Genomic DNA, 19,373 nt, shown 5'->3' with positions numbered 1-19,373 from the left:
CTGCACTAGCTTTAATGCTCAGTATGCCTTGAAGGGCCAAAGTGCATGTGTTGTTCTTTCCTTGTATATTTCCCAATTGCCTGCATTCATTCGTCCATAAGTACGACCAAATTTAAAAAGTGAACGCCAGGTATTTATACTGTACCGTTCTTGTCATACAGAAGCAGCTTTGTAGAGCACAAGGGAGAGACACAAGTATTAGTCCCAACCAGATTTAGTCATGGGACACCTAATATAGCCCTTACTAGATTAAATCAGTAGTTACCATAAGTGGACTGGTCATATATCATTGAATATTAACTAAGCAGACAACCAAGTGTAGACATTTGACACCAGATGTTGAATGACCCAAGACTAATCCTTAGACAGAAAATGAAACAACCAGATAGGATTTTCTGGTGGACAACTTGAACATGGAAATAGAGTGACCTTTAGTTTGTTCTATAACTGACATACAAACCACGCTATTTAATAGGTATTACATTCGGCGTAGCTGAAATGACGAGCCATTAAAATTTTAACGAGGGTTTACTACTGCATCGCTAGTTAGTGGGGGGTGGGGGGTAGCCTGCCCCCCCCCCCCCCCCCCACACACACACACACACCTGTGCTTGAGCTCACTTTACTTTTGGCTCGGAGCGAGAACGGTTGTTGCCTCTCTCCCTCCTCGCCTATTTTGGACTGCCATTAATTTTTATCTTTTCACTTACTTTTTCTTATACTTGTATATATATATATATATATATATATATATATATATATATATATATATATATATATATATATATATATATATATATATATATATATATATATATATATATATATATATATATATATATATATATATATAACCATTCTTTGTTTATATATATATTTGTGTATAGAAATGTAGTAAGTTTTCTTTTCAGTGTTTGTGCTTTGTGTGTGATGTACGACAACGACACTTGTGTAGCAAGGCCACCACAGTTCCTCTTCGTGGGGAACGACCTCTCCCTCTAGGGTCCATTGGTCTTCAAGTCTGCATATTTCCGTTAACTCTGCCGCCGCAGGGGAATCGTCATTGCCCGGACCCTCTTCATTCATCTATACAGGGGTGCACAACCTTTTGAGCTACTCGGGCCACATCATCAAACATATATCTAGTCGAGGGCCACTAGACTAGATTTTACATGAAATGATAAATAGTTTGTAGAATGTTTAAAGATAAAAAAAAACACAGTTGCTCACCTGTTTTGTTTTAATGAGATTTTTGACACTGAGATTCATGTACAAGTTTTTTTTATGTTAGGATGGAAATTTGTGGTTGCCAGTCTTAAAACAGAGTGCAGGTTTCGATCACTTAGCCTGCTACGAATATTTGACTTGGTCTGGTTGAGCAGACTAAATGTTTGTTCACATATGTAGGTAGAGCCAAATAAGCTTGCATAAATAGCAGCTTTGTTTCTCAAATAAGGAAACTGATCTTTGGCCAAGCAATTATAAAAGTTGAGCAAGTCCCCTTCATTATACTTTGTACGAAGGCTGTCATTATTCTGAAGATCAATCAGTTCGAGTTGTGCTTCGAATTCTACTTCATCAGGAGATACAGAAAAGGGGTTGCTGAACAACTTCAAATCATTGACTTCTTTCTTTAGGTCCTCAAATCAGCTCTCAAAGGCCTCCAAAAGTTTTCCTAATTTTGCTGCATAATATTCATGTCTATTGCATACTTTGTGTTTCTCACACAAGTTTGTAATTTGGGAAGTGTCCTAACTCTCCTTTAACTATCTGTAACTGAAACAATTTTAGTTTTTGTTCGAAAGCTGTCACATAATTGGCTAGCTGAGAAATAAGTTGGTTATTCCCCTGAAGTTTATGATTCAAGTTATTTAAATGACTTGTGAGATCTACAAGAAATGACAAATCACAAAGCCTGTCAGCATTTGTAAGTTCTGGTACCATCTTATTCTTTTCATTAAGAAGTATCTCAATTTCATCCAGAAGACTGATAAATCTTTTCAGTGTATTTCCCCTGCTTAACCACCTTACTTGAGTGAAAAACACTAAATCGCCATATTCTGCTTCAATTTCATCAAGAAATTGCTTGAATTGCCGGTGATGCAAAGCTGAGCGTGACTTGATAAAATTGACTGTAGAAACTACAACTTTCATTACATGAGCAAAGTCCAGTTTTTGTCAGGATGCCTGAAAACTTTAAATCAATCAATCAATCTTTTCCACACAAATTTTGTTGATGTATTATGCAATGAAATTGTTTCAGTTCATATTTTTGCTCTCCAAGGTGTTTAATCAATAGCTGCACCAATCAATTCTGCTTGCCTATCATTGTAGGAGCCCCATCAGTTGATATTCCTACTAACTTGTCTAAATCTAACTCAATTACTGAAATTTGTTCTAAAAGTCCATTAAGTAAATCACTAACAGTTGTCTGCCCCTTCAATGAACTGAGCCCAACGAGTTCCTCATGAATAGAAAAGTCCTCTGTCACACCACATACAAATACAAGTAGCTGAGCCGTAGATGTAACATCAGTAGATTCATCAGTGGCTAGGGAGAAGTACACAAATTGTTTACTTTTCTCCTTCAACTGGTCTACTATATCACCCGACAAATCAACAATACGACGTTGCACTGTCATACGATTCAAACTGATATTCTCAAACTTTTTCAAAACATCTGGAGAAAGTTTTTGAGCAGCAAGTAGAATACACTTTTTAATGAAATCCCCCTCTGAAAATGCCTTGGAATGTTTAGCAATCAGGTTTGCAATTTCATAACTCACTTCTGTTACGTCCTGTGCCTCTTTATTTTTCTGAATAAACATATTTTTTCTGCACATGAAAACCTTGCATTAGTGATTAAATTTTCTGCTTTCTTAGTTCACCAACAAATTTTTCATAAGGCTTGTGCTTTGTCAGATAATGCCTTTGCAAATTGTATTCCTTACAAACGGCCACACTATTCTGGCATATCAAGCAAATGATTTTTTTTTTTTCATTGCTTTCCACAAAGAAATATTTATCTGTCCATATTTCTTGAAATTTTCTATGATCATCTTCAAGCTTTCTTTTTCGACTTGAGTTTTTGTCCACAGAAGTACCAGAAGCCATAGTAGCTAAGCAAAATTAATCTGAAAACACTACAATGATAAATGCCTGGTCTTGTGGCAATATCTCCTATTTTAGACTGCAAAGAAACTATCGGAGCTCAGACAAATTGGCTAACTTGGAAGGTTGCCAAATAATCATTTTACAAACTTTTAAAACTGGAATTTAGATGTATTAGGAAACCATAATTATGAATGTAAAATACAATATAAAAAGAAAAACAAGAAAAATAAAAACAGGTTTCGCATCTGTTTAAAAAGAGAATAATATTCAAAATTATGATAAATATTAATTTAGATATAACTTCAGGTGGTTACCTTCCCTTCACAACAACGAGGTTACTCCCGTCTAGACAACGTTCACAAACAGCCATATGCTGTGGAAAAAAATAATAATAGTTGGGAAAAATACAAACCATTTCCACATATAACAAGCTTGGGTTATATATGTTTTAAAGTAACTCTCATTATCAATTCCCTTTTGTCATAATGTCTGATATTCTGCCCCAGTACTGTACTATAACATTTTATTCACTGTAAAGATTTCAATTTTTCTTAAATAGGTTTAAATGTTTTGCAAGCATAATGTATATGTTTAAGGGGTATGTATATATTTTCGTTTGGTCCTACCAACTGTCTTAACAACATTTATTTTTGCAGCACACCCTACTCTCTGTCTTTGTAGGGTTTGAATGTGTAACCAGAGTTTGAGTAAATAGAAGTACTGTACTTTACAAGAATAGGTTCCTTCATCAAGAAAAGAAAAAAGAACAGATACGGCAGACATTTATGTTGACAGAAGTTCCCAATTGTAAGGGAAGTTTACTCGAGACCACTGTATGTACAGTATATAGGAACAGAGTATCTGTCTAGTACTGCTCATAACAATTATGAATGTGGTTGATGGCCTGTTACCAGTGTGTAGTGGTGGGTGTGTCTGCTCTGTATTCATTTTTCACTGCCTGTGAACTGTAAGTACCATCATGTGTTTGAATGAATAACACCACCACCAATGTATTATAAGGCCATTGGCGATTGCTCGTGTTGTTGACAAAATTTTTGAGACATTGTTATTGTGGGCCTGCAGAGACCTGCATGGCATCGTATGCGGCCTTACCGTTTAGAGTATGATTATTTTAAGTGACTTTGCAGTTTAGTGGTGAACTGGATATTGAAAGGACAGTAGTGATTCAGGGGAAAGTATTGAAGTTCAGTATTCTCACAGATTTATATATTTCTTATGGGTGGTTGGTTTGAGATGGCTTAGTAAACGTGAGTGACCAGTATGTGAATAATTATTCTATTCTTTTTCAAAATTTGTTTATCTGGTTATCCTGTGGCTGAAGCTTGATGTAAAGGGATGCTAATTTTGCCTTTAATTTTCTATTTGGATTGATGGGTCAATGTAATTGTAATCCTAACAGTTTTGGTTAAATAAATATTTTTTTTCTTGTTTTTTATAATACAGCATCTCATTCCAATTCCTTAAACCACTGAGTTCCCCTACTCAGCCACTGTTTTTTTAATCTTTCAAGTAACTTATAATAATCCCTTTCACCTAATGTTCTTATACCTTTATTTATAATCCAGCTAGTCCAATGAAAGGTATGATAAAAACCAAGATTCAAGCTGGGTCCCCTTGCCCAGTATAAATCAAGGGGTGGTGCCCAGAGCTCCGTTCTCTTGACCTGTTACTTAGGTTTTTTTGGGTATTACACCATTGCATATTTGTTGTGTAGTGAACGTCGGGTTGTGGTCGGCATTCGGACACTAGGCAGTTCAGGTGCTACCTCTGGCCACAGTCCGCAAACCACTACAACGCGTTCACCTCTTGTCTCGACTGCTTTCGTATTCGAGGATGGTGATGAAATTATGAATTTAGTGAATGAACTGATTATAGATAACGAGATAATTCAACAATAACAAGAAAACACAAAGAATAATACATACACATATATATATATATATATATATATATATATATATATATATATATATATATATATATATATATATATATATATATATTTATATGTATGTATGTCTATGCATGTACATATATATATATATATATATATATATATATATATATATATATATAAATATATAATTATATATATATATATATATATATATATATATATATATATATATATATATATATATATATATATATATATATATATATACATATATATATATATATATATATATATATATATATATATGTATATATATATATATATATATATATATATATATATATATATATATATATATATTATATGTATATATATGTATATATATGTATATATATATATATATATATATATATATATATATATATATATATATATATATATATATATATATATATATATATATATATATATATGCACAGACACATATACATACATACATACATATGTATGTGTGTGTGTGTTAAATAGTAGATTTTTACTATTTGTAATTATATCATAAGACGGAGTAATATGTTTATATTTATTATTTTCTTTTACTGTACAGAGAGTGATATATTGTGTTTTCTATGATAACTTCGAGAGCCGCGATGTGCTTCACTGGGGGCTGCCAGTTGTGCACCATTGATCTATTATCTTCGCTTTTCCTCTTTTCCTACGGGAAACTTGGATTCTCAGCTAAGGGAATGTGGCTTATTTTTAGCTTGACTACGGTCTCTCTCTACTCGAGGTCGTTCACCTTTACTACAACTGCGTACTATTACGGTAGCTCCCCTCCCGTGTGCGGGTTAGGTTGCTATTCCGTTTGTTTGTTTCAATTATTTTTAGTGAAATCTAATTGTATTTTAATTTTTCAGCTTTTCCGTGGGGAACACTTCCCTTCGGGGGTTCAGTGGCTCTCACTATTATATTCTTAGATGATTAGATAATTATAATTCTTTTTTTATTATAGTTACTCCCCCCTCCCTTCTCCTGTGGACGTCATCTGGGGTAGGTGGGTGCATACTTAATTCTTATTTTATGTTTTTCCCTCGGGGTTACTCTTCGGAGTTCCTCCCTAGGGAATTTTTGTTAAAATAATTATTTAATTTTATTTTCCCAGTTAAATATGCAGTTTTTCTTCGTTCGACTGAAGAGTGCCAACGAAGCAGAGCTGTCCTGTTCATGCCGGTTGATTCTGCTGTCGCTGCCGTCCCTTAGAGGACGTCGTCATGGGCGTTATCCCTTCTCTTAGAAGTTCTCCCGTTACAACATGCAAGCACTTCAGATCATCTTAGAACGCTAATGGAGGTTCGCCTCCAGGGGTTGGACAACTTCCCTTCCGAGGGAGGTTTCCTCCCTAAGTGTGAGGTTTTCTCTCTTCAGAGAGAGAACTCCACATACCTTAATAAATTCATCACCTTCGACTACTGTTGCTGCCCTTCGGCCAGACTTTTCTCCCCCCTTGCTGAGTTTCTCTTCCTTCAGGGGTGGAGCACAGTCTTGGCAAGTCTCTTCTACGAAGTGTTCACCTCTCTCGTTCGCGAGAGAGGCCACTCATAAAGACTTGTCTTCGGAGAATCGCTACTGCTAAGGTCAGCTTGCTGATCCACCAGCCCTAAGAGGCGTCACCACGAGTGTCTTCAGGTCTCTTCTATGAAGTGTCACCTCTCGTTTGCGAGAGAGACCACTCATAGAGACTCCTCTTCGGAGGATCATTACTGATAAGGTCAGCTTGCTGATCCAACGGCCCTAAGGGGCGTCACCACGAGTGTCTTCAAGTCTCTTCTACAAAGGGCACCTCTCTTGTTCGCGGGAGAGGTCTCTCATAGAGACTCCGCCTCGGAAGATCAAGCTGAACTTCCAGGGACCTCTACCTTGTGCTGCAACGTGGTCCTTTGGACTTCGGTCCTGGACTCTAACACGGACCTTTCATGGTCCCATTGGTGGATGCTGGCCCTTCCAAAGGGCACATCCCAGTTCCTGATCGTCCTGCCAGCTGACCTACCGAACTTCCAGCGCAACCTTGCGGTGCAACGAAGGACTTCGGTCCTGGACTCTAAAGCAGACCTGCTTACGGTCCTCATCGGGGATGCCCGCCCTTTTTTAAGGACACATCCCAGTTCCTGATCGTCCTGCCAGCTGACCCTTCAACCTATTAGCGCGTGAACGCGCGTGCGCTTGCCGATTTTCTTAAGCGCGCAAGCGCTGATGATCTTCTTACGCTCGCAAGCGCCGACGATCTTTTCCGCGTGCAGGTACCGATGGTCTCCCGCACGCACTCCGATAGTCTTTCGCGCACGCGCGCGCGCTCCGATAATCCTTCGTGCGCGCGCCAATAGTCTTGCACGCTCGCCTGCGCCGATGGTCGCGCCAACAAACTTGTACGCGCGCGAGCCGATAGCCGCGCGCGAGCCGATAGCCCCGCGCGCGCGTGCCAACATTCTGGTATGCGAGTACGCGCCGACGATCTTTTATTTTTGCCCGCACGGGCTCTTCATTCTAATCCTGCACGTCAATCTGATTCCTGCGCACTCTATGAAGTCTTGCCTGCGCGCGCGAACGCTCCAGCAGTCTCCTGCGTGCGAGCCTCGGGTATTCCCCATCGCTAAACGCCAGCGCGCTCCCAGTGCAATCGTCAACACCCTCCCACGCGCGAGGCTGCACGACAACGCGCGGTAAGGGCGTCATCACCGCATCCCCCCCCCCTCCCTGCAAGCACAGAACAGAGCGCTTGCCGGTAAGGGGGAAGATTCCAGGAAGGTCCAGGGACATTTCTTCCTTATCTTCTTTCTTCTTACAGGCGACTCCCCCTCCAGAGGGAGTGTCTGACAGCGCAGCTATCAGCCGGCAGCCCTGGTTTGGGGCTCTAATCAGAGCGGTAGCACAGGCTTTCAAGCCTGTTCTCTCTGAGTTGGGCCACAAATCCTTAACTGCATCTACTCCCCTGAAGAGGTAAAGAGGAGTTTCGGACGCGGTAACTTCTCCGAGGACGAAGCTGTCTCCGCGTAAGTCTTCGAGGCAGGCACCCTCCCCCTTCCGACTTTTCTCCCTCCCCTTCGGACGAGGATTTCCTGTCCAAAGGAGAGTCACGTGAGGTGAGAAATTCCCCCATCACACCATTGAGGGAAACCCCACCTCGTGCGGTAAAGTCCTCTCGAATAAGGGTGGAGAAGAGCCTGCCTCTGTCGTTGTTGGAGTCCTGCATCCCTCCCAGGAGGGAGTCAAAGGACTCCAAGACAATACCGGGAGGCCCCTAGCACCGAAATTTACAGGCTCAGACATTATTCCGTTATGGGAACGAACCTGTTTGAGCCTAAGGACGTGGAGCAGGCTGCTGAAAGGTGGAGGAAGTCACCAAGACTCCCTCCTACATAGAGCTTTGACATTCAAGCCCTATAAACCTCCAGCACCCCAGCAGCCACGTCCCACCAAGACAATGGCAGCAAAGACAGTGGTGTCTAAGCCCTTTCCGGTCAAGGACAAGAAAGGCAATAAGTTCTCCTGGGGAGGGAAGAATCCTAGAGGGAGCAGCCGAGGCCGCAAGCGCTAGGATTGGCAGTCCCCCTGCATGTCCGCCAGTGGGGGGATGCCTACAAGGTTGCGCAGACAGGTGGTAGCAACTCGGGGCAGATTCCTGGATGATTTCTGTAATCAATCAGGGATATCGCATCCCGTTCACAACATCCCTACCTCCCCGAGGACAAATCCGGTGTCATTTAGCTCCCTTGCCATGGGATCAACAAGGGGGCAGGCCCTTAGGGCAGAGGTCCAGATTGAAGCAAACTCCGTTCACCATGGAGACCGCAAACACGGTCAGTCTTGCAGTGAAGCCGCAAGACTTCATGTGTATACTGGATCTGAAGGACATGTACTTCCAGATCCCAGTCCATCCGTCTTCAAGGAAGTACTTAGGTTCAGCCTAGACCACAAGGGTTACCAGTTCAAGGTGCTGTGTTTCGGTCTCTCCACAGCACCACAGGATTTCACCAGAAGTGTTCACCCTAATATCATCGTGGGCACACAGGATTGGCATCCGTCTCCTCCGTTAACTGGATGACTGGCTGATCCTAGCAGACTCAGTCATCCCTTCTTCGACACCGAGACAAACTTCTACGACTTTGCCCGGATATGGGGATCATGGTAAATCTCGAGAAGTCCTCTCTGCTTCCCACTCAAAGACTGGCTTACCTAGGCATGATTATAGACACCAATTTCCACAAAGCCTTCCCATCAGACGACAGGATAGCAAGGCTGAGAGGGGTCGCAATCCCTTTCCTCAGTCGAGAAGAGCTTCCAACCCAATCGTGGTTATGTCTCCTTGCTCACCTTTCATCCTTGGGTCGTCTAGTTCCAAACCATCGCCTCAGGATGAGATCTCTCCAGTGGCAGCTCAAGTCCCGGTGGAATCAAGGTTGCGATTCCCTGGACGTCATGATCCCTATGGGTCCTGCTGAACGGACGGACTGCCAGTGGTGGGTGACAGACGAGAACCTACGAAGAGGAGTGGATCTTCTCGTCCTTCCCCCGGATTTAATGCTGTTTTCAAACGCTTCAAAGAAATGGGGGTGGCCCACGTTCTGTACCACAGGACCTCATGCCTGTGGTCAGAATCAGAAAAGTGCCTCTATATAAATCGTCTCGAGATGAAGGCCGGTTTGTTGGCCCTTCAGCAGTTCCAACAATACCTGGCAGGTCATTCTGTGGTGGTGATAAGCGACAACACCACAGTAGCGGCTTACTTCAACAAGCAAGGAGGTACCTTTTCGAAGCAGCTATCCCATCTTGCAGTAGAGATACTGAGATGGACCGAAGTCTGCTCAATTCTACTATCGGCACGTTTCATTCCAGACAAGAGGAATGTGCTCACTGACAATCTGAGCAGAGCGTCTCAGATAGTGAGTATCGAATGATCTTTGTGTCATCTAGTTGCCAACAAAGTCCTGACCTTGTGGGGTTCCCCGACTGTGGATCTGTTCGCGACAGCGCTGATCTTCAAGATTCCACTGTACTTCCCCCCAGTCCCGGATCCCAAGGCGCTCTGGCAAGATGCCTTCCAACAACGGTGGGACAACATCAACGCGTACGCCTTTCCCCCATTCTGTTTGATGAGGAGGGTACTCAACAAGACCAGAATATCGGTCAATTTTTCAATGACCCTCCTTTTCCATTGAGAGCTGTCTGCTCTCCTTTCTTGGGAGGGAGTAACATAGATCACTCGCTGAGTGATTCCTTCGTATTTCAACAGGTAGAACGTGAGCCTGGTTTGACAGCTACTGCCGTGGCACCAGTTATAGGTACTGTACTCCAGCCACCAGTCACTATCACTCTAGGCCAATAAAAGGTCTGTCTGCCTCCTCTCCCATCGACGAGTCTCGTAGGCCTTAACTCTTCAAGGTTATTGCCACTTCGTGCCTTTGGGCACAACAAGGCTCTTAGAGCTTTGTGAGGCCAAGCTTTTTGGGACCTGCGCCTAACGAGGAAGAAACAGCTGGTCTTCAAGTGTAGCACAGCGTTTTTTGTTCCCTTCCGAGGGGATGACATACGGCTATTCACCAACCCCCTTTTCGGTGGTAGGAGTACTAAGAGGAGAGGCAAGGGTTTGTAAGACTCTCGCCTCGCCTTAATACCCTTGGCAGATTTGTGAAACCCTCGCCTTAGCACAAATGGCAGGTTTGTGAAACCCTTCTCGCTAGCGCTATAGTAGCGTACGCTACTGGGTTTAATCGTAAAGGAGATTCAATGCTGACGGTTTCTAATTCTCTTTCACTGATTATCTTGCGCGCTTGCAGTGCTTTGCGGGTGCTCGCTAGCGTTTGCTAGTATCAGATGGTGGTTCACGTGCGTTTGCAAGCGTTTGTGGACGATCGCCAGCGTTTGTAGACACTCGCCAGGACTTGCTGGCAAGCCTATACGAAGCTGCCTAGTGTTTGTGTTCTTGGCATTCTGAGATGACAAACCCCTCATGCAAGACTTCACTTCTGCATGGGTAACTCTCATCCCTGAGAAGTTTTGCACAACTGCAGGTGTTCGTTAAAACTCTATAAAAGATTGAAATGAACTCCTGTGGAGCATGCGCTCTCGCCATGGGAAAACCTCAGGATTATTGCCCCAAATACAATTTACTTCCGATGGCTTGAGTTAGCTGTATGCGTCAGTGTGCCCCTGGACACGATGAGTTCTCGTTAGACGTCAAGTTTCTGGAAATATAATTCTTCTGGGTTATTTTCTTGGGCTTTGTTGCCCTACAAAATCGAGAGCTCTTCAGAACACTAGTGCAACGAGCTTGTGATATACAGTATACATACCCTTATAAGGTTATGATTTCAAGCCTTTGTTCCCAAGGGAGAGGTATTAGCTTCTGCTTATGTTTATGAACGGTAGCAAGCCCTGCCCACAAGGTGGACAGACGAACGTTGTCAGCTTCTCATTACATTTACGAACGTTAGTAAGCCCCTCTCACAACGCGGGCAGCCAAACCAACGGAGCTATGATTACTACACTAGCTGTATGTTTTGTTTTCCTGGGCACATGTGCTCACATCTTGAAAATAGTAAAAGTTCCTTGGGCAATAATGTTGCGATTCATCGCACATACATTATTCCTGCAAGTGGGCTCAGACTTGTCAAATGTTTTTCGGAGGCAAAGAGGTTACGTGGGTCTGCAGACGGATATGTGCATATGCGGGCAGCAATTTTTTTGCCGACGAGTACTATAGACCATCTTACAATTAGAAAATATAGTTTATATATGAAATATTTATGTTAATGTTGTTACAGATCTTAAAAATTTAATTTTTCCTTGTTTCTTATCCTCACTGGGCTATTTTCCCTGCTGGGGCCCCTGGGCTTATAGCATCTTGCTTTTTTAACTAGAGTTGTAGCTTAGCAAATAATAATAATAATGACAATGGCTATACTGTACTCCATACTGGAAACCAGCTTATGTACTGTATTACTCTTCTTCCTTCCCGTAACCAGACATACTGGGTATGCTCTCTCCCTTCATCCCAGGTAGTTCCTTCCTAACTTTTATTGGAGGTCTTAGTTTTTAAAAATTCTGAAAGTTCACACAAGTGTTTTTGTTTCCTGAAAGGGAACATTCAAAACTTATACCAGTTTTACCAATCAGAGACGAAGAAATGCAAATTTTTTTGTCGTTCTTTGGAAGGAGGAGGTCTCAGTTACAAACGTTTATCAACGTTTTCCAACCGAGTTCTGGACACAACTCATAATTTGGGTTATGCCTGTATGATCGTCCGTATCCCTGGTCTGTGTTAAGTGTTTGTAGATGGACTTCTGCTTACATTACCTGTCCAAGAAAACATTGAAAACATTTTAATCTTACCTTTCAGAAGTAGTTGTGTGCGATTGATCGTTACTGACCGGTCTCTTGCCCAAAAGCGATCGCTAAGGAGATTTGTTGGTTTACCGATTATGACATATTTATTCGGCCAACTCTCTTTGGATTGGTGGCAGTTAAAGCAAGATCCTCCGCCCTTTCGTAGCAGGTGTGTGTAACTGGTTGCATGTCTTGACATCAACTTGAGATGTTACTTGCTACGCAATCTCTAGACCCCGTGAGAGGAACCGAGGAGAATTGACTTTTCGCTTGAGGGTCAAGGTCGCTTGTTCCACTCAATGGAACTTCCTAACCCCTAGGAGGGGGCAATAGGCACAATCCTGGCGTATGGTTGACCATCCTACTGGGTGTTGGTTGACCAGGTAGTCCAGAGCCCTTCCCGGTTTCCGATGATTGTGGGGGTTTTTTTTTCCTCACAGGTAAACTGCAGGAACAATCTGTCCCCCGCAGTCGTAATAGCCTTTTATGAAGGAATGCCTCCTCCTGTAGGAGTGCATAACGCTACTCACGAGGCTGCTTCGGGAGACAGGTCGTACAAAAATACCCTGGTGTATCCTACTTGGGTATGAACACAGACTAGTTTTGTAAGGAAATCTTGTGCAGTGCTGCGTATCCATTCACCGAGTAAGGTGGGCAGACGAGCTCGTCTTCCTGACTAAGAGAGGCGTCTCACTACTTCTACGCATAGTGTTCTCTTTAGGGCGAGTCTTTCCATCAAGACCCTTACACTCAAGAAGCAAGGTCTAGAATAAAGGCGAGTTCTACGTCGTGATACCTGTGGGAGCTGAGAAAGGCACACACGGTTAGATCCGTTACCTTTGAGAACTGGGAAAGGTGCACAAATCAGTGCACAGTTCCAATTCTCACCTTGTTCTTGGGCGAACTGGAACGAGCATGCTCTACCAGTTTTTGTCCTATGATCATGGCACACTCCTCGCAATTGCACACAGGTAACAATTACCTGAAAGAGCTGAGAAAGGCTCGCTTTTCCAGCTATCACCTTGGGAGTACACACTCCCAGCAGGACAAATAAGAAGAGGTGTGCAAGCCAGGGCACCTTACCAGCATTCGCCTTGCCAAAGCTCGCCCTTGCGAAGAGGTATGGCATATAGCTTCCCCTTCACAGACCGACCATCTTCAGACTGGTCCACCTTTGTTCGAGACCACACTAAGCAAGGTCTTTCTGTTAGGGGATCAAGTACTGGCAGAGCTTTCTCTGGAGAGGCAAATTGCTAGCACCAGTGGCAAAATGGCTGGGACATGTAACATCTCTCGAAGTTAGTTCCCCATGGCCGTCTCCACATACAGTCTCTATAGTGACAGCTGATGACCTGATCTTTACACAGAGACCCACCGAGTACCCTAGTGCTAGTGGGACCCGGACAGAAGAGAGACCTGAGTTGGTGGATATCAGACACCAAACTCCTCAGAGGAGCAGATCCTCTCTCTCCTCCCCTGGATTTGTTGCTCTTTACAGACACATTAAAAGAAGGGGAGGCTCATCTCTTACACCGTACATCATCCAGACTTTGTCCAAATCCGAATGGCAGTGCCACAAAACCTTCTGGAAATGAGGGCAGCCTACCTGACCTTCAGGTACTTTCATCAGCTCCTTTCAGGGCAATATGTAGTGCTGATGAGTGTCAACACTACAGTAGTGCCCTACTCAAATAAACAAGGAGAGACCTTTACACAGTATCTATATCTGCTAGCTGTAAAAATCCTAAGGTGGATGGAAGAAAATTTGGTAGCCTCAAGAGCCCACTTTATCTGGGGCAAGAAGAATGTACTTGCGAATAATCTGAACAGGAGGACTCAGATAGTTGGCTCCGAATGGACAATCAACCTGTACGTGACGTCGGGAACTTCTGATGTACCACTCACCAGTACCAGAACCATAAGCATTCAAGCAGGATGCTTTTCAACACCCTTGGGATAGGATGGATGTCTATGCATTCCCCTCCTTCTGCCTAGTAAGGAGGGTATTGAACAGGGTAAGGACATCGCAAAATCTAGCAAAGACTGCGGGATCTGCTGTGACAACAGAGAATGGTTTCCGGACCCTCTATATCTGCTCACAGAGGTACCAAGAGAGTTCCCTCTACTTTTTGAGCTACTCAGACTACCTCACGTGAAGATTTTCCACCAAGCGATACCATGGTTAGGTCTTCACACCTTGAGGCTATCCCGGAACTACTGTACTCGCAAGAGAGGCTTTTTGAAGCCGGTTGCCATGCGCATGGCAAGAGACCTCCAGGAGTCATCGTCTATGGTGTATCAGGCAAAGTGGTCCATCTTTTGTGGTGGAGGTTATTGATGGGGTATCTCTCCACTCAGTGCCGGTATTCCAGCAGTAGCCGAGTTTTTACTGTTCCTCAGGGGGGGAAAAATTCACTCGGTGTCGGTGGTGAAATTTTTGTTCAGCCTTGAACATTGTCTTCGAATTGTATTAAGTTAACGTTTCTTCCTCGACGGAATTGTCACTCCTCATATGGAACTTCAAGCATTCCTGCCCTCATTTGAAAGTTAGACCACCTCCTTGGAACATTGTCAGGGTCTTACATTCACAGAAAGGAGGCCCTTATGAGCCTCTACGTCAAGCATTGGATAAGGACTTGACCTCAAAGATGGTTTTCTTTTAGCTCTGACCTATGCAGGTAGAGTCAGCGAGCTACGTCGTCTTTCGTACGTCATCACCCATTCCAGGGGATGGTTGGCAGGTCACACTCGGTTTTGTCCCTGAGTGTTGCAAAGACTAAAAATCTGTCCTTAGCGAATCCTAGATTTAGCCCCGTTAGGATTGGGAGTCTCTGAACAGTGACAGACGATACTGATCAACTGTAACTATGCCTCATAAGAAAGATGAGGTTATATCTCATAAGGATGAGAAGAGCGCGCGACCCCAGATCAACAAGCTGTTCGTCAGCACGGGGAAGACCAAGAGGAGAATTATGAAGAACTCAATCTCTTGGATCAGGCGAGTAATAGAAAAGGGCACGGGCCTCAGATACCTCAACGTCAGGTAGACGTCCCCCTGCCCATGATGTCAAGGGAGTAAGTACTTCCCTGGCATTCCAAAATAATTTTTCTGTTCAGCTGGTACTAAAAGCAGGTAGGTGGAAACGTCAAACAACATTCACTTCTTGCTACCTGCAAGAAATAACTGACAGGAGCCTAGACACATTCTCAATAAGTCCTGTGGTGGCTGCTCGTAACGTGATCTAAACGCTTCAGCTCCCTTGCGGGACAAATATCAGTGGTTTGAGGGCGGAGGATTACCCGCGAAGTAAGTCAAGGATGAATGTGGCAGTGACTGGCCACTTCCCACTTCATCTTCCCTCTCTTGGGGTGCAGCATTTGGGGAAGTCTGCACAGCTGACCTCATTCTTCTGTTTGTGAGTTTCACGCTCTGGACAACAGCATATACATTTACAGTATATATGTGTTATGTCCCCGTCCTCCTGTCGGGGGGGCCGGAAAAAAATATTAGTAGAGAGCACGGCCTGAATAGCTACGATATGTGTTCCAAGAGATTAATTCCTTATTCGCCAACAATGATTGACCAGGCCGTTTTACTATGAGGATAAGGAGGTGCAGGATCCCTCAACTATACAGAGGCCATCTCGGGACAGTTGCCAGCCAGTTGGTTTCGGACTTCCATCTACAGGTGAGTCTCCACAAGTAAAGAGCGGAAGTTTTGTATTTTGCACAGGAACAAATGACAAATTTGGAAGTAATTTGTATTATTTCCGAGCAATACAAACACCAGCACCAACCCCCTGAAAATCCTGCTGCAATTACAAAAGTGCTGGTGTGAGCGTCAGGGTTAACCTACCCTGCTCCCTGTCCCCGCTAACTAATGGTGGGTAGTTACACGCTGACAAAAAATCTCATCGGCTGGTTTCAGCTTCGCTAAAATAATACTCCATAGTAAAGAACTCCAGGTTTGCATTGCTAGGAAAAATACAAATTACTTCCAAATTTGTCATATTTAATTAAAGCTTTATAGTATAAATATTTATTTTTAATTGATATTGGGCTTCAAATGTGTTAATCAGGCAATGATTGTATTCTGAAAGTAATACTGTACCTTGTTGTACTTTGAAAAATTTTGCTCAAGGTCTTTAGACGTTTATTGAAAAGTGATAGGATTTTTATTACCCTATTCAGAGGTATAGGTATTATTCTGATATTCCCTTCTGAGAAGTCAAACAATTGAATTTTTCTTCTGATATTTTTATTCCGTTTCAGGAGGATCAACGTTGAACACAAATTGATCGAGATACAGTACAGTGCATCATGCCATCCATCGGTAGTGACTTAAGTCTGCTTGCCACGCGTGCGGAGCATGTAAAGGTAAGTCATTGGACTAACTAGAATTATTTTACTTTGAAAAAAAGGGATTTTGACGAAGGAAAAATCTATTTCTGGGGAGAGACCTGTGACGCCCGGTGAAAAGGGTCCTTCTTTACACTTTTCTAATATAAATCTTCCAAATATACTAGAGAAAGATAAAAGCATGGAATGCAGAGGTTACAACCCTCGCGCGATCACCTTGTTGGTGTCGTGTATTTAACAAGGGCGTGTGAAAACCACTATTCACAGGCTGTCTTCCATTTACATAATCCCTTCATCAAAGGGGAGGGCCGTGACAGGCCCTAGAGAATACAGTTGGGCTACCCCACCGAAACCTACTACTCGCGCTCTCCATGTCATCCTTCTGTTTTGGACTTGCCCGCAAAGTCGATGTTTTAATTGATGAAATATCGTAGAATGTGATGCCGTAAAACCATTGTTTCTTAGTACACTGATTATGCATTGTAAGGTGTCTGGGACACCATAGAGCGGTCTAGTGATCTTTGGAAGTGCTGTACAGAAGGTCCTCAACTTACAAACTGAAAATAACAAAGATAAGATGAAGAAATACAGTAATAAATCGATACTATATCATTGAATACAGTAAGCAAATTGGCATTTGTAATAACGTGATATTTATTTCATATAAAACCTGAATATTTGTTGACTTCTGTAGCTGGAAATTATGGCCGTAGGGTTCAGGTTAAGCCTACCCTAGGCAAAAATGTAACAAAATTCAACTAACAAACACGCTTCTTGAAACCAATTTAGTTTGTAATTTGAGAGACCTATATTTTAAGCCTGGTATTTTGTTCCCCAACTGGTTAGTTTTGTTAGGTGTAATGATTAAACTTTGCTGTAAAGTTTTAGATGAGAAACATTCTAAATGCATTTGAAACAAGTAGTAGAAAGAGCAGTCAGACATTTCAGACCTCCATCAATGAAGAGTGTCAATTTGACTCAAGTCTACGGACCGAGCTTTCCCTTGTCCGTATGTTGACCGTGAATGATTTTAACGTATATTATTAACAATAATAACTAGAGTCGCTATCTTGACCTGGATCACCTCCATAATCTAATGGGTTCTCCTGGAGCTTAATACTTATCCGTTGTGAAAGTTGGTGAGAATCCTGAAAGAAATTTTGCCGTATACCTGCTAACAGACAGACAAACAGCTGAATAAATGCAGGTTATTTTATTACCACCCTGGCAAAGGAAACAAAGCTAAAAGTCTGCATAAAATGTGGAAGGAAATGTTAATGGATACATATACATTTTATCACAAGGGAGAAGTTTGTACTTGAAGGCTGTTAAGTTTCATCTTTGGAATCTGGAAATATTGAGAATATTTCTACTGCCTTTATCATATTTGTTAATTTGTCTTTAGAGGTTGTTTGAAATATGATTATTATTGTTATTCTGATTAGTTAAGCTAAAACCCCAGTTGGAAAAGCAGGATGCTACGAGCCCAATGTCTTCTACAGGAATAAATCGCCAGTTGAGGAAAGGAAATGAATAAACTACATGAGAAATAATCAACAATCAATATAAAATACATTATGGTCAGCATCAATGCTAAAATAGATATGTCATACATAAACTATGAGAGACCTATATCAGTCTGTTCAACATAAAAACATTCGCTGCAGAACTCCCGAAGTTCTTTTACTCTAAAATTATGTAATAATTTTACTTTATTAGGTTAATGAGTGAAATATCTCAAGTCTTAATGTAGACTTTGATCTTAGTTTAGTTTAATACACTTAATGACATAAAGTAATTATGAAAGATATTTTCTTTGGAAAAGTTTGCCCAAGTGATTTCACCAATTCAAGAATGAGAAAATTCCGACAATGCTAAAAAACGGTTTGGTGAGATACTACCGCCAGAGAGTTATAGGGTACTTTCCCTGGATCCCTTTCTAGTTATGGCTCGTTTTTTCTTTGCCTACACATACACCTAATAGTCTGGCCTATTCTTTACACATTTTCCTCTTTCCTCATACACCTGACAACACTGTGATAGCTGAAAAATTCTTCACTAGAGGGGTAAACTTCTGCTTTCCTCATGGTAAGGGTAGAAGAGACTCTTTTGCTATGGTAAGCAGCTGTTCTGGGAGAAGGACATTCCAAAATCAAAATGATGTTCCCGTCTCTTGGGTAGTGCCATAGCCTCTGTAGCATGGTGTTCCTCTGTCTGGGGTGAGAGTTCTCTGTCTTAGGGTACACTCAGGGACACTATTCTATCTGTGTCTTTGTTTCCTTACTGGGCTATTTTCACCGTGGACCCCTTGACCTTATAACACCCTGAGTTTCTAACTAGTTTTGTAGTTTAGCAGGTGATAATAATAATAGTAATAATAATAGTGAATATTCAAGAAAGTAATCAGTGCCATATTCGCAAAGATGAACTTTTAATCTAAGGCTCTCAGGCTTGTGTTAGATTATGATCTGTATGACAATCTCAGAATAATAGCAGTTACTTCTCATCTCTTTTGCCTTCCCCCTTGACATACCATTTCAATTTTAATTGTTTTCTTATGAGGATTCTAAAGGTAGCATTTTAGATTGAAGTAGTTTACTGGAAAC

General features: G+C 42.2%; 1 long non-coding RNA gene across 1 annotated transcript in view; it reads left to right on the top strand.

Annotated features, from left to right (window-relative positions):
- The window catches only part of LOC137640475 (uncharacterized), a 93,519-nt gene that overhangs the window by 47,134 nt on the left and 27,012 nt on the right, over positions 1–19,373 (top strand). Inside the window, exon 4 of the long non-coding RNA XR_011044359.1 lies at positions 16,681–16,785. This is a non-coding gene — a long non-coding RNA (uncharacterized lncRNA). The remainder of the gene's footprint in view (positions 1–16,680; positions 16,786–19,373) is intronic.

The sequence above is a fragment of the Palaemon carinicauda genome, chromosome 5 (genome assembly GCF_036898095.1).
Source record: "Palaemon carinicauda isolate YSFRI2023 chromosome 5, ASM3689809v2, whole genome shotgun sequence".
NCBI lineage: Eukaryota > Metazoa > Arthropoda > Malacostraca > Decapoda > Palaemonidae > Palaemon > Palaemon carinicauda.
The sequence above is the reverse complement of the archived record's forward strand: the minus strand, read 5'-3'. Positions and strand labels throughout refer to the sequence as shown.